Source organism: Mus pahari, chromosome 7, assembly GCF_900095145.1.
Source record: "Mus pahari chromosome 7, PAHARI_EIJ_v1.1, whole genome shotgun sequence".
In the NCBI taxonomy this organism is placed as follows: Eukaryota; Metazoa; Chordata; class Mammalia; order Rodentia; family Muridae; genus Mus; species Mus pahari.
In genome coordinates, this window is record NC_034596.1 from 41,674,695 (window position 1) to 41,691,723 (window position 17,029).

Sequence of the window (17,029 nt, forward strand, 5' to 3'; positions counted from 1 at the left end):
GCTTGCTATTCAATTTTCATAGATTTTCTGTCTTTATACTTTAAAATATCTTTCATGTTATAAACCTTACATGGATTTGATATATACACAGCTTCCCTCTGATAACAAATGTCAATATATATGTATATATTCATAGTCCTGGGTGTATGTGTCCGTATGTATATAGTCTTGGTCATGCAGTCATTATATGTCAGAGCACATTGAAATGCATAAACTAAGTAAAAAAAAATCCTTCATATTCCTTTTGGAAAAAGACTCTGCAGCATAAAAATAGAGCTCTTTCCCTCTTTGGTTCACCAGAGTGATCAGCCATTGTGCCTTCTGCACCAGTCTACAATAAATAAGGTTAGCTTAGGGTAACTGTTACTTAAGCCAATCTTACACACTTTTGATAGTGAATCAGACAGGTAAACTTGAACTGCTGACCACCCTAGCCATGTTCCCAAACACAAAACATGATTTTTCTATTTCTTTTCTATCGAAAGAGACATACAACCCAAGACATACTTTCCTTTTCCCAAACACTTAGAAGAGGCTGAAGATATAACAAAGGCAGAAATGGCAGCCATATCTACAATTGTGTGATGAAGGAGAGATCTTGCAGTCTTATCTGTTTTTTAGGCTCACTCATCCCTGGCTCAGTGGCTCCTTTGCATATGCCTTCTGGCTCTGTCTTCCTGGAGAGCAGTTGCCACTTGACCTGAAGAGCAGTGTCCCTGAAAGATTGTGATTTCATCTCATATAGTAATGGGGCATTTCTTCCACAGAACCACTCTGGCTAGCACAATAAATGTAGAGGGAAAACAGAAAAAAAAAAACCTGTCTTTATGGAACCTTCAGAACACTCTGATGCTCTTCCCTCATCCCAGACTTACTCAAAGCTGTCTTCTGTATGACTTTAAGAAACAAAAAAAAAAAAAAAAACAAAAAAACCAAAAAACTCTTGCTTCAAGACTTTGACATACAGTCACTGTTTTAAAAGTTGCGAACTAAAATGAAGTTTGCTTTTTCACTTTGATGTCTGAAAAAGGAATCTGGATGCTTCCTTTAATCCAAAGGCACATTGATCCATAGGGGAAAAAAAATAATACATTATCTGAATTGGTCAAACTTTTGGAAATAGCAATTAGAAACCTCCGTTTGGGGCAGAAAAGGAAATAATAAGATTAAGAAGAGACTCAGAAGCACATTCTGTGGATGTTTATTGGTCTCAAATGGCTTTTAAAATGCTTTTTGATTATTTTTTTAATCAAAACATTGATTTGAAGACTTCATCTGTGTAAAATGCATACAAATACACTACACAGTAAATTATTTTCACATCTCAGTGACCAATTCATAGTTCAAGAAATAACGTAATCGACTCCAGTTCCCAGCACGTACCTGGGCATCTCACAACGACCTATGACTCTAGCTCCAGGGCATCTAATTCCCTATCCAGCCTCAGAGAGTGCCTGAACTCGCATGGATAGACAAACACATATACACTTAACTAAATTAATGTCGAGTTGGTTTTGTTCTAATCCATGGAAATAAAAGCATCCCTAAGTATGGCCTCCATTGCGTTACCTAATAATCAGCACACTTTCATCCCTCAAAGATATCAACAGCCCATGCTGGTTTCCATCTACACTAATCAACTTGGCTGTTTTAGCACGTTATGCATATGGAATCAAATGGGAGGAATTCTTTTTGTGTCTGGATGTTGTTTCATCAGCTTAGGTTTATGCCATGTGTCCACGGTGTTGAATTTGGCAGAGCTTACTCATTTTCCTTGGTGGATAGTATCAACAGGCCACATTTGAAACCCATGCTATTCTCGATAAGGCGTTTGAGTTGTTTGAAACTGGGAATTATAACGCATAATGTTGCCATAAATATTCTTGAATACATCTTTTAGAAAATATTTCTACATTTTTTTGAGCATAAAATAAAATTGCTATTCAGATGGACCTCAGAGAGACACTGTTAAGTGGTCTTCCAAGTGAGTTACACCAGTTTACACTCCATCAGCAGCTCTCTGAGTTTCCTTGAGAATCTCAGTGCTAGGCTGGGCGATGTACACTGCTGTCTTGTTTAGTTCTTAATTTTTATATTTCACTAACATGACAGAAGCACTCTTTGAAAGTTTACGATTACTCGGATGTTTTCTTTAGGAAATGTTTCATCGCATGTTTTCTTAGTGTTTTCTACATGGTTTCATTCGTTCCCTCACTGGTTCTCAGAAAAATCTTTGTATATTCTCAGTGCTATGAATGAAAAAAAAATGTACTGGAAATAGATGCTCTGATTCTGGGTCTTGTATTTTTATTCTTAAACTTAATATAGTCCAAATTATCACCTGTACTTTGGGGTGTGTTTCTTGCATGCTGTTAAAATTATGAAGTATTCTCTAGACTTTTTGCCTAGGAACCTTACTGGTTTTCTTCTACGTTTAACTAGAACTTGTCCGTATAGTTTTGTAAAATCTGGTAAAATATTTTAATGCCGACAATTAATTGAATTTCTACTTCTATAAAAACATTCTTTTCTCCCCCACTGCAACGTCATAGATGTAAGGAAGGGTCTTTCATTAACTTAAAAATCTAACTCGATAGCTATATATCATTGATACTATAAAGATTTCATTTTATTTTTGTTTCTACTGCTTTTACTAGGAATTCAGATCTGGATAGATTTTCAGTGTCCCTTCCTGGTTTTAAGTCTCTTTCTGCAATTAAAGACTTAGAAACATCTCACTCTAAACAACCAATGTGAACTCTAAAGCTTCTCCCTCTCCCTCTCCATCATTTTATGCTTTCAAATTTTAACTGCTTCCACTCTCTCAGATGCCTAACTTGGGCACCTCAGTCCACTAAGACTTCAGTAACAGTTGGCTGTTCAGACTCAGTGACTGGCCTATTATATTTTCAGCCCCTTCTTCTGTGCAGCTTACTAACTGGCAATTGTTCTCTGGCAGAAAATGAATGCTAGCCCAACTCAGTAGGGTCCCTTCTGTTCCATGGGATCACAGGCTCTGAAAGCACAGATTTTTCAGAATTAGACAAAAAAGCATGTTTATAAAGCATGATCTTACAATAGCCAATCTTGGCAGTTTTCAGATGTTTTTTATTGAAACATAATAAAAAAGAGCTTTCAATTTTTAAGGTTGTAGTAGATTGTAGAATTCATAATAATTGGCCCCTATTGCATCAGTTAATTTATCCTACATTCTCTGATAACCATTCAGTTACATGGTTACTTTTCTCAGATAAAGTGGACAGAAATTAATTCGGTCACATTTAATTAGTTTTGTAAGAGAGGTATATATGCACCTCCCTAAACAACCACCAAAAATTCAGATACAGCTTGTCCCTTCAGCAAGAATTTAAAGGATGAGAAAGGATGCTGAAAAGGATGCCTATTCAGATTCTACTAGAGAAGAACATTTAGCAGCTGTTCTGGGCATGAGATTTATGATGGTAAATCTTACAGTATAGTTTGGCCTATCTTCACTTGACAAGGATGTGATCACTTCTGCTTGTCATTGTCCTAAACACCACTGCCCACTGGTCCATGGGTCAGTAGAGGACATATGATAGAAGAGAATGATCTCAAGGAGCCAGCTTTTCTCTCTATGCCAAGAAGAGCCATCTTTGTTTTGACTTTGACCTTTCCCTAAAAGCCATGATGTAAATATAGACATTGAACCTCCGGGTTATTTTCCTAGAAAAAGTCATTCAAAAGATTTCTAAGACTTCTTTCCTCTCCACACTGTAATAAAAAACATTTCCTAGACCTATTTATTACACACAATTTCTGGAAGGCTTACTGAGAAACATGCTATGAAACAGAAGAAAGATTTACACAAATGCAGAATTATGAAATGATTAAACACAGAGCGAAATGGGATGCTTAATTTTCTAGAATGTGCTCGTTTAATTTATGTGCATTTACTAAAATGAATTTAGACTTCCTAAAGAAGCAGCTTTGTCCTAGCCTTTCCAAGAAAGCAGCCGTCCTTCCCTAACCATTAATGAAAGTTGGAAAGCTACAAAGTCAAATTTCTTTTACCACATAGCCGATGGTATCTTGGTTGCAGTTCTTTGCAGACTCAAATGGAGCTCTGACCTTGCCATGTCATGAAGCTCTGATTATAATAAGTAGACTTTATAATGCTTAAACGTCAACTTTTCATTAAAGTAAACCAATGACAGAAATCATATCACAGAAGATAGTAAACAAAGTCCAACTTGTATGATATGATACACAGAAAAGTACACTGTAGTTTAAATAAAAAATATATTAGCTACTGACTTTTGAAAATATTTTTGAATTGTAAAGTAACCTGTTATATTGATCTGTGAATGGCATGGGTACGCTTGGGAAATGGTGCTTAAATTCTTTTCAGTAGCAGAGAGTATTGATTGAATTAGTGAGGACCCTACAGATATTTATAGGGCTACTGATAAATCACATTTAAGAGTTTTCTGACCCAAACCTCAGCCATCAACTCAGGCAAAGCCAGGATCAAATTTGCAGATAGCAATGTACAGTAACAGTTTCTTTCTAATCCAAATAGGTCCCTTCTAAATAACTTCAGTCTTGAAAATCCTGCTTATCAAATTAAAATCAAATCAAATCATATCAAATCATATCAAAACACAGACATTGCTTCACCCGTGTTCCAATCCTTGGAGCAGCCAGGCCTGGATCAGGTAGAGAACAGGTAGAATGAAGAACTGACACTTCAGCTAGAAAGAAATCATAAATACAGAATTGAAGTCCAACAAAGAGGGTTTATGTCAGCTGAAAGGACAACAATGATACTTTCTAATTTTATTTAGAAACCCTAGTTTTCTGTGTCAATAGAACTCACCCCTAGTTTAAATATGCACCAAAATCAAAGAAAGGCTCTTTAGTCATACATAGGTACTCTCATATATTGAGCATTTTACCATGCTTTAGTATTTTTCCAGACATTCTAAAAAGTAAGTTAAAAAAAAAAAACTTTTATCAATATAAAAAGCATCGCACTAGTGCATACAATGTTATCTAATCAAATGCCAGACCCAAGTCTGGTATATTAAAATAACAGGATGCAAGGCAAGACAGATAGTAGCTGGCTGGCTGATGCATGTTCTGCTGAGTCAGAGTTTGTGTCATCAGACTAATAGTTTATAGAGGACAGTGACTTCATTTTACGTACTAGTACTTACTGCAGTGTACATACAAACTCAGAAGTATTCCAAAGCAGACTATAACTTTAGTCAGTCTTTCAACCACTCTCATACAAAAGCATAAATATTTGTATAGATACATACATATGTATGCATATGTGCATGCCTATGAAAAGATAAGTATCACATAATGATACTTTGAAAATTGAAATAATGCACACAAATGGCTCACAGTTCTTAGCCTTTGCCACATAATAAAAGCTTATTATAAAACGCATAATAAATTTGTTAATTCTTGTGTTTAGGTGTGTTAGTTTCCCAGAGCAATTGAAACAGTAAATCACAAATTACGTGACTTAAAATAATATATATTATTTCACAGTTCTAGAGTCTAGAAGTCTAAGATCGAGTATTTACAGGCTCATGCTCTCTCTGAAACCTGTAAGGGAAAATTCTTCCTTGACTCTCTCGACTTCTAGAATTTGCTGAAAATCTTTAGCATCCTTTATCATATGCATGTGTGACTCCAATCTCTAGCTCTACGCTGTGTGACTTTTCTTAGGGGGAGAAGCAGATGTAGCTTTACCTCAGATAGGGTACCAACAACAGATGGAAGAAATGATTCTATTCAAGTCTAACTTGGTGAACCAGCATTTATTGTGGTTAGTTACAAGTGTATAGATGAAGGTTATTTATAATGAGAACAGATGAGTCAAAAGCAGCTGCAACCCTGAAATGCCCACTCCAGCATGGGCGATGACTCATGAAGGCTACATCCCTGTAGCTCCCTGCATAACTTGCCAGCAGCTCAGTGGAAGCTTCTCTTCCCCCAACATTGTTTATATAACCTTGCTGAGGGGCCTTGTGATTATAACTGTCAAGAGATTGCTGAAAAAGATGTGTTTCCTTACTTCCCTTCTCCTGCTGATATAGATCTTTCAGAGCAACAGAGCCTCTCTTGCTTGGCTCAGGGGAGCTTAACTCTGGGGGCTAAAGTACTGGAAGGTCAACAGTCACCAAAGCTGCCCCAAGTCAATGCATCTCAAGTTTGTTGTCTCACATTAGTGAGGACAAAAGATGCAGACAAAAGAATGAGGAAACTCTATTAAGGAAAGTGAAGACCCCCCAGAGCAGGAGGAGTCCAAAACAGGAAATAACACTGTTTGGCAGTGGGTGTGGGGGAAAGAAGGAGTGAGAGAAAACCCTGTGGCCCACCAGAGTTCTGATGCTCTGGGCAGGAGGACGCAGGACACAGGAGTGTGGCGGGGTGAACAAGGGGCAGTCCTAGGTACCAGGTTCTCAGTCTTGGGCATCCCAGACACCGCTGGACACAGCCACAGAAGAGCTGAGAACAAATGGGGTGCACAAATCCCCAGGGCAGAAGGGAGGAGACAGCAGGGAGAGACAGGGCGCTGGGTGATTCCCACTCGGTTGAGAGGCAGAGGAAGGCCTTCCAGCAGGAGGTTAGACATGGCTCCTTAGGGAAAAGCCTATCCCATTGTTCAAGCACTGTGGGCCTTGATGAGCAGAGACAGTCTGTGGTTTCAGAGCTTTACTGTAGAAAGGCAGGGAGAAAGAGAGAAGGTAGAAAGAGGGAGAAAGGCCAGCCATGGCCTCATGGAGAGAGGAGGGAAAGGAGGGAGAGAGAAGGGCTAGAGAGTAAGAAAGGTGAGAGCTTAAAGAGAGAGAGGAGGGGCCAAGCAGCCCCTTTTATAGTGGGCTGGGCTATCATGTAACTGTGGGAAGAAGCATACTTGGCTTATTGTCAGGTAGCTGTGGGGGTAGTGTCTAGCCATAATGCCAGAAGCTTGGGACATTGTCTGTATGACTTATTGTCACAGAATTATGGAGTTGGGGGCTCTGTCTCTGGGAATGTGGCTCGCTTTTCCATCCCTTATAGAGTTTTCTACTGGGTTACAAGAGTAAACCTCTTTCAACCAAAGTAGGCTGCCTTTCACAGCCCTGCATACCACCAAGCTGCTGGTCCTGGGGCTTTTCACGGACCTTGTGACAGAAAACTGAACACAAATCAAGCCAGAGGGGGCTCACATGCTCTATGCTTTCCCTGACACTAACTCAGGGAAATGCTCTTGGGTTATGGTCACCACTGTTCACTTTTATTTTAACCTTGGCTTGTTGTGCCAGACACTGAGCTTGGCTGGGTTAAAGAAATCATGATTTCTTTCTTCTTACTTGTATGTAATCAGCTTGTATATTGCCATGAACTCCTATCTTAAAAACCTACAGGAAATTAATTCTTATCACAGTTACTAAGATGGAACCACATTTTTCTTACTCATGTTTAGCTTACTCTCTACAGAGTGATCTCTTGCCCATAATATAGGAAGATCTTTTTAGAATACGCCCTTGCCCACAGTTCATTTCTGTTTATTTCTGTTAGATATACAAATACATGAAAGGACAACTGTGCTTAGTGTTAGGGTCCTTCCTTGTAGTCAGCCACAGTCTGGGGATACTGCCTTTATTCAATCAGAGGTACATCCTTTTATTCTAGCCAGTATTGCTATGTCATACCCACCTGCAGGTCCTCTTACTACCCTCAGTGTTCTCAACTTCACATTCTTAAATGTAATACTCTCTTTACCTTAAACATGTATTTACATGATAACACCTCCAAGAGAGAATGTTGCAATTGAAGGAAATTGTTATACCATACCCCATCATCACTTTTCTGTTTCTCACTACTTCCTAATGAATTGATCTAAACCTCATGACCTTTGCAAAATTCCTATTTCTAAAACAGCCACACTCATAGGCCCAGTGGATAGGATTTAAATGTATCTTTTTGGAGACACAATTTAACCCACACTGAGACTGAAACTGAAACTCTTGCTGTCTAAAGATTCACAGGGGGATTCAAGGGACCATTCTTCTCTGGGAGTTTTCTACAGAATCTATGTATAATCTTCCAAGATTACACAATAACTATGATTCTTTGTTGCTTTCAAATGAAAGAATAAGAGTTTGTATAGCCCGCATCTCAGTTTTATCTGGTGTCTTCTTTGTCAATTCTGGTGATATCTCTATTATAGTTTGGAAATATTGTGCCCTGCATATGGCTCATATACTTAAGGCTTCCTGAAAGTGTTTGGGATAATGAAAGTTGTATTACTGAATCTTGCACTGCTGACAGAAAAGAATTGGTTTGACTCTTGTGTTCCTATAGATTTTAGTTCATCCTGGAGGAAAGGTGTACTGGTAGAAATGCCTCAGTCCATGGCTTGGAGATTTATGGAAGATAAACAGAAATAGAAAACAGAGATAGCAAAACAGAGGGACCTATATATACTTTTCAAAGTTTTTCCTATAGCGACCTACTCCTCTAGCGAGGCCCCTACCTCCTAAATGCTCTACAGCCCTCAAAGTAGAACATTCAACATGATAGCCCATAGGAAACATTGTAGTTTTAATTTGTAACAAGGGTTCTGGTCTAATAAATGTACAGATATGTTCATAGATTCATGATGTCCTGACATGACTTAAGAGAGGTTCAAATGTTAGCAGACAGGACCTAGTTTGAGGAAATAAGTCACTGGGAGAAGGCCTGTGGAGACCATGGCTCATTCCCAGTCTTCTCCCTTGGTCAGTCTCTCTTGCTAGACAGCATAAAGTATCTTTGCCTAGACACCATGATGCTCTCAGCCTTACCACATGTCAGTAATAGCAGAGCCAGTCAGGGATTAAAATCATTAGTATGATAAAGCTTTCCTTTGTAAAGTTGTTTTTCTCAGATGTTTTGTCACAACAGTTAGAAACTGACTGACACATCTTCTGGATCCACCTTGGAACATTGGATTGGCTGTTTTCCATATCCTGTATCCATGATCTACTAGAAAAGCTTGCCAATCTAAGTTTTCCTCCCCAGTGCTGTGTTGTCTCAACCAACCCAGTGTGTTACTTTAAACATACTGGTGCTTTTAAGCTGTTTTCTCTCTCCAAAGGATTAGTGATTCCTTGGCATTTTTCTTGCCCACCATTTGAAGTTCCATGTTAACTTAGCAACATTGGCTCCCACTGTCTGATTCCTTCGAGGGTCTTGTCAATTTGGTCTGGACATTATTTACATGACTAAACTTCCAATGTTCCCTTTCAGTTACTTACCATCTACCTGTTTATTCTAAGTTTCTACATTGTTCCAACTGTTCTTCATTTTCCACTAGAAAAGGGAGACAAATGTTCTTATTCACATTCCATACTCTGAGGTTCTCAGTACCTATCCCACTGATTTGTTTATTCATGTGTTACCTAGTAATGGTAAATCCTTTATTTGTTCCAAAAAATAATAAGATGAACTTTTAAAGATAATTTGATATATTTCATTTTGTCAATAGTGTCTTTTTTTGCTTTTTAAAAATTAGATATTTTCTTTATTTACATTTCAAATGTTATCCCCTTTCCTGGTTTCCACTCCGAAAATCCCCTATCCCCTCCCCCTTCCTCTGCACATTAATCCACCCACTCCTGCTTCCTGGCCCTGGCCTTCCTGTACACTAGGGTATAGAGCCTTCACAGAACCAAGAGCCTCTCCTCCCATTGAAGACCAACTAGGTTATCCTCTGCTACATATGCAGCTGGAGCCATGGGTCCCTCCATGTGTATTCTTTGGTTTGTGGTTTAGTCCCTGGGAGCTCTGGGGGTACTGGTTAGTTCATATTGTTGTTCCTCCAATGGGGCTGAAAACCCCTTCAGCTCCTTGGTCCTTTCTCTATGTCCTTCATTGGGGACTCTGTGCTCAGTCCAATGGATGGCTGTGAGCATCCACTTCTGTATTTGTCAGGCACTAATATCTTAAATGTAATCAGTGACTACTCACTGTCTATTAGATAAAAGCTTATTTTGAGAATCAGGACCTTAGCAGAATAAAACCGCAATTGAAGTCACTTGGAAGGAATTTTTGTTGTTCCATACATCCATAAAGCTAACTAAGCTGAGTCTGAACTCAGTGTACATAATGGACACTATTGTGTTCTAAAGTGGGTATAATTGCTAGGGAAAACCAATCTGCTAGTGAAAAACATAAAACCCAAGACTGTCTTGGGTCTGTTTTTATCTTGGATGTCTAACCATAAAGCCATTTTTAGGATGAAAACAAGGAAATGGGAATTTGACTAATATCTTCCACTTGTTCCAATGAGCAGCACGAGGTCCGCTTATTCTGCTTTTGAGCGTTTCCTAGGGTGGGAATGCACCTGGAATGATTGACTAATTCGAGGAGGTTTTCCAGTATTCTCTGTGTGGTGTATTTTAATCAAGATCACAATTTAGCAGCTGCATTAATTAATTAGCACATTAATCAGGAGAGCATTTTAGCAGCTATAATCTCTAGCAAACTAGCAGTTGGTGATGAAATCTTAGCAGTGGGAGAACAAACAGCTTACCAAGTTATTTTTCAATGCTATCAACACCATGGGTACAGCAAAATTATGCTGAAATTATGCAACCAAATTGAAGTCTTTCTTAAAATATAGCTATGCAGGGTACATTTGAGAAATTGTATGCTTTATGCAGAAAGGTCTAACAATTACTACTTTCTCTACAAAGCAGTAGTTCTGAAGAAAACTGTCAGGCACTCCAGGAAACAATCTTTCCAAGTGTTCTCAGAATAGTCCTTGTGTAATTTAAGAAGATTTAAAGGTAACTCTTCTATTAGCAAGATTATTTATGCAATAATGAGAAGTTTCAAGATATTATTCTATAGTTACATAAGTGCTAGTGATTCAAAATAAGGAAATACTTGCTTTAGTAAGTCACAAGTTTGATTTTAATCTCTTTAAACCTGTACATTGAACCTTATACTTGAAAGTGGTAAAGAAAAAAGTCTCCACTAACACAATGCCTAGAAATAAATGCATGTGGCACCATGGCCAAATGCAGTATAGCTTTGATGAAATATAAACTGGAAGACTCCCTGACATTGAAACACTGCTCTTGTTTTCTTCCTTCCATCCCAAATGTAGTGGCTTGAGCTTTTATTCAATCCATACATATTGAATTCTACATGTTCCAAAATTTAAAATGTAACTAAAAAAAAAAAAGTCCCTTAGGCAGATATTAAATTTTCTTTCATTTACAAAGCTGGGGATATTGAATGCTTATGTACAGTAGTCTATTAGTTTGAACTATTAGGCAGCTCTTAATCCTCATAACATTTTCCTGGGAGAAATCACTGTTCCTTTATGACTCCCATCACTTTTTCATACTCAGAAAGGAGAGGGTCAGGGTAATGGAGGGCATACATGCTGGGTAAGCATTTCTTTACATTTCCAACCCTTGTTATATTGATTTTCCACTCTGGTTCATGGAAATTGCACTCTATTTAAATCATACACTACAACTTGGAAGAATTTTAATTTCTCCTCTACCTTTTGTCTCCCATTATAAATCACACTGAGATCTCTCAGTCTTCTGCCATCTATTTTCTGAGCTTTAAAGACTTTAAAATTTACTTTATCAGCAGTTCCTCTGCAAGTCCAAACAAATTCCAAATTCTTTTGGGATTAGAGTAAAGAAAATTAAATTTTTCTTCATGAAAATTATGAATTGTAATTTTAGGAAGAATCCATTATAGCACGATGCTAATGAGCTCATTTCTCATTCACACTCTATAAATAGGAAAGCCCTGACTATTTATACAGGTTTACCCATGCATTTTCACCTGAAATTATTTTGAAACAATATCTTGTAGACTCTTCTGCTTGTGGTGAAATGTCTCTATATATTACTATACAAAAGCAACAGCAACAACAAACTCATTGTAATCATATTGTTAATGTCTGACTTGGCACCTCAGTTGTAAACAACAGTATCTGTGTCTATAGATGTCTTATTTTATTGTGAATCAACTTCATTTGATGTAATACTTCTTATTCTTTGAACTTTGATAATTAATACATCTTTTATCTATCAGAGTGTAGCTGACTAAATTTTCTCTTCCTCCCTTCACCCCTATCTATTAGAATATGTGCATACATGAGCATCACATACACAATTACAAGTATGCTCCACAAGGCTGGTAAGATGCTCAGCCAATGGGTAAAAGCACTTGCCTGCAAAGTTGACAGCATGAGTTCAATCCCTAGAAGTCACAAGGTAGAAGAAGAGAAATAATTTCTGCAAGTTGTCCTCAGACTTCCACATGTGCATGTGCCCACACATACATATTCTCATAGATAGATAGATAGATAGATAGATAGATAGATAGATAGATAGATAGATAGATAGATGGATGGATGGATAGATAGATGGATGGATGGATGGATGGATAGATAGATAGATAGATAGATAGATAGATAGATAGATAGATAGATAGATAGATAGATAGATAGATAGAAAATAACCACCCTCTGGCAATGTACAAAGAGACATCTTGTCAGTGGTGGTTTTCTTCTATTAGTCAGAGGCAAGGCAAATAGCAGTCCTTTGTTCATCCTAATTTGTTGCCTGGCTTGGTGGATGAAACTGACTTATGCCTAGGACTCATAAAAATCAAATCAAATCAAATCAAATCAAATTCAGGCAGCATAACACAGGAAGAGAAAGACAGAGATCTTCGAACTGCCATGACACCCACAGACCTGCCTTCTAGCTCATGGCACAGGCAGGCTGGAGACACCTGCTTGCCAACACAGCACACATCACAGAAGGACAATGTCACCCATGGGCCCATCAGCCACATGACCAGCCTGTAGCAGGAGTCATGACAATGTGCAAGCATGACGTGGTCAGATGGGAGGGAAAGAAAAGTGGAGCAGCTTGAGCATTATGAAGAGAGATGGAACTGGAGACTTGAGGGTGGAGATGAGTAGCCTGTTATGAGTGGCCAGCTCTGCCATCTGGGGCTATGGTGAGGTCCCAGGCCAAGTTGCCACTGAGGGTGATATCTGAGTCCATAGCTACACAGTCAAAGGGCCTGGTGTGGATGATATCCCTGGCTCATATTACCACTAAAGAACATGGAGATGTCTCTGGGCAGGGCAGCTGCTATGGACTACGTGGATATTCAGCGAAGGTCCAAAACTGGCTGTACCCCTCACTGAAGGACTGGCTCCATCTCTCATCAGTGACAGCACTTGTGAGAGTGAACAGTGGAGCTGGTCCTAGTTGTGAGGGTATGTGAGCCAGCCCTGAATGTGGGAGAACTGACCTTGCCACTTGTCTACGGTGGGGTGACATTGGTGCAGAGGTGATGCCCCCGAACCCCTCTCTACTTCTCATAGTTAGAAAAGCTGCCCACAGCGTCATAAGCTTAAGAGAGCTAGCCCTGCCCCTCTCTACCTACAGTACTCAGGACAGTGATCTGTACCTTTCATGGGCAGCATCACAAAGTTAACCCTGGTGGTGGGGGTGCAGGTGAGCCAGACCCTAGGGCAAGAACTTGAAACAGCTAGCCTGTCCACTTGTCTGCCATGATTAGCATGGGTGAGGGCCTGATGTCCTTCCCGCTCACTCCTTAGCACCTGTGGTTGTCAAGAGAACTGGCCCTGGGGTTATGAGAGCTGGTGAGGTGGCCCTGTCCCTTGCTGACTGCAGATTTGGGGGATCAGGCCCTGCACCTTGCCTGGGCACCACAGTAGAAATGGTCCTGGTATAAGAGCACAGTTGAGAGTGTGGGAGAGCTGTCCCTGCCACTTACCTGGCTTCTGGCATAAGGTAGTGTGGATAGAAGGATAATACACTTCCTCTTTCCCCCACTGTCGCCTACAGTAGCTGAGAGAACTGATCCTGGGATCATGAGAGCAGGGAAGCTAGGCCTGCCCCCTCACTGGATGTAGCACTCAGTAAAACAGGCCCTGCACCTCATCTGGACAATACTGTGGAGCTGGACCTGACTATGAAGGCATGGGTGAGCCAGCCTCGGGGATGTGAGAACCAGAGAACAGGAGAACTGGCCCAGCCCCAAACAGGAGATCTGGACATGCCCCTCACAGGCTGTGGCACTTAGGAGAGCAGGCCCTGATCCCTGCTGGGCAGCACAGTGGAACTGGCTCTGGAGGTGTGGATGCAGGTGAGCTGGCCTGAGGGCATGAGAGCAGAAGAACTGACCATACTTCCTGCTAATGATGGCATTGGTTGGCCTATCCAGAGAAGAGAGCCAGAGGGCTGACAGCTCAGCTACCACCCAGGCCCAGATCCAGGGCTCTGAAATAGGCCCACCCCCAAATCTGCATCATCTATGAAAGGTTGGGACATCTGAAAACACTAGTCCTGTTGATCCATAGCTTCAGGATCTCCATGAGGCAGGACCACAACCACATAACCAGAAGGTGTCCCAGTGAGTATCCAGTATTGATGCTGTCACAGAAGCCAGAGATCTTTAATCAGACTCATGGCCAGTGAAGATGTATGACCAGAGGAATATACTATGGGACACATGGTGACGTATTACAGTTTCCACTAAGAAATGTTTTTTATGCTATGTTGTTGTTGTTGGTGGTGGTGGTGATGATGATGATGATGATGATGATGATGATGAAGATGAAGATATATGGTTATGTATTTTATTGATAGGGAGGTTGAAGGGGTGAAGAACAGATAAGAGGGGACAGGACAATGAGAGAACTGGGGGGCATAATGTGAAACTCACAAAGAATCAATAAAAAGTTAAAAAAGAAGAAAAATGTAAAATAATTATTCACATACATAAGCACACCAACACAGACACACACAAGTATCCAAACACTCTTCTTCTATAGTATCTGTTCTATGACCCTGATGAACTATTGATTAGTAAAATTCTTTATTAAAACTTTAAACTACATGTTGAAGCATCATCTGGGTATATGCCCAGGAGTGGTATAGCTGGGTCCGAAGGTAGTACTATGTCCACTTTTCTGAGGAATCACCAAACTGTCTTCCACAGTTGTTGTACAAGCTTGCAATCCCATCAGCAATGGAGAAGTGTTCCTCTTTCTCCACATCCTTGCCAGCATCTGCAGTCACCTGAGTTTTTGATCTTAGCCACTTTGACTGGTAAGAGGTGGAATCTCGAGGTTGTTTTGATTTCCCAGTTGACTAAGGATGTTGAACATTTCTTTAGTTGCTTCTCAGCATTTGGTATTCCTCAGCCAAGAATTCCTTGTTTAGCTCTGTGCCCCCTTTTTAATAGGGTTACTTGATTCTCTGGACTCTACCTTCTTGAGTTCTTTGTATATACTGGATACTAGCCCTCTATTGGATGTAGGGTTGGCAAAGATCTTTTCCAAATCTGTTGGCTGCCTTTTTGTCCTATTGACAGTGTCCTTTGTCTTACAGAAGCTTTACAACATGCTTCACTATGTTCATAGCAACCTTATTTATAATAGGCAGAATCTGAAAAGAACCCAGATGTCCCTCAACAGAGGAAGGATACAGAAAATGTGGTACATTTACACATGAAGCACTACTCAGCTATTTAAAAAAATGATTTCATGAAATTCTTAGGCAAATGGATGGAACTAGAAAATATCATCCTGAGTGAGGTAAACCAATCACAAAAGAACACACATGGTATGCACACACAGAAGCTCAGAATACCCAAGATACAATTCACAGACCACCTGAAGCTCAAGAAGAAGGAAGACCAAAGTGTTGATACTTTGGTCCTTCTCAGAATGTGGATCAAAATACCCATAGGAGAAGTAACAGAGACAAACTGTGGAGCAGAAATTGAAGGAAAGGCCATTTAGAGACTGCCCCACCTGGGGATCCATCCCATAGACAGTTAGTTACCAAACTCAGACACTATTGCAGATTCCAACAAGTGCTTGCTGACAGGAGCCTGATATAGCTCTCTCCTGAGAGACTCTGCCAATGCCTGACAAATACAGAAGTGGATGCTCACAGCCAACCAATGGACTGTGTCCCCAATGGAGGAGCTAGAGAAAGGTCCCAAGGAGCTGAAGGGGTTTTCAGCCCCACAAGAACAACAATATCAACCAACAAGTACCCCCAGAACTCCCAACCAAAGTGTATTCATGGAGGGAGCCATGACTTCAGCTGTATATGTGGCAGAGGATGGCCTTGTTGGACATCAATGGGAGGAGAGATCCTTGGTCCTGTGAAGGCTCAATGCCCCAGTGTAGGGTAATGCCATGACAGGGAAGCAGGAGTGGGTGGGTTGGTGAGCAGGGCAAGGGAGGGATAGTGGGTTTTCAGAGGAGAAATGGGGAAAGGGATAACATTTGAAATGTAAATAAAGAAAATATCTAGTAGAAAAAAAGGGGAAAAAACCTTTAAACTAAACATTGTTGAAGCACAAAACTCCTACTCTACCCATTTTGTCTGGAGTAAATAGGACCATGCCTCTCTAAAAGTGACTTCATTCATTTATTTACACATAAAATCTATTATAGCCATATTTTTTACCAGTCCTATTCCTTCAGGAATCTGTTATCAGTACTAACGTACTATGTATGTCTCGATGGTTGCTTGACTTCAGTAAACTCTTCCCAATAGCCATTAACTGTCACATTATCACTAGAATGATAGTTCTTCATAAAACAAATATAATCTTGTTCCTTTCCTATTATATCATCTCTGGCCATCTTCAATTCTTAAAAACAAAACAAAACAAAACAAAACAAAACAAAACTTCCTTTTGTGTATTTGCCTATCTGCCTATCTATGGTTGTCCCGATGGCCTAAATTCTCACCTCTATATGTTTAGAAGTGTTCCTTTCTATGTCCAGTATGGCCATTTTCCTTTCTCTGTGAAATTTGCTTAAATATTGAGATTCATTTCCAATGCCATCTCTTCCCATATCCAACATCGTCCTATACTGGATCTATCCTAGACACCGTGTTCCTCTGCTAAAGACCTGGTGTGTACCTTTCTCAGGGCTTGTTCATTGTTTCTGACAGTGACCTTGTGC

At 39.9% G+C, this 17,029-nt stretch overlaps 1 non-coding gene across 1 annotated transcript; it reads left to right on the forward strand.

Moving 5' to 3' along the window:
• The first annotated feature begins 12,518 nt into the window (after positions 1-12,518).
• LOC115064458 lies at positions 12,519-12,662 on the forward strand. The gene has a single exon (XR_003844309.1). It is a non-coding gene; the product is annotated as a small nucleolar RNA SNORA48 (small nucleolar RNA).
• The last annotated feature ends 4,367 nt before the right edge of the window (positions 12,663-17,029 follow it).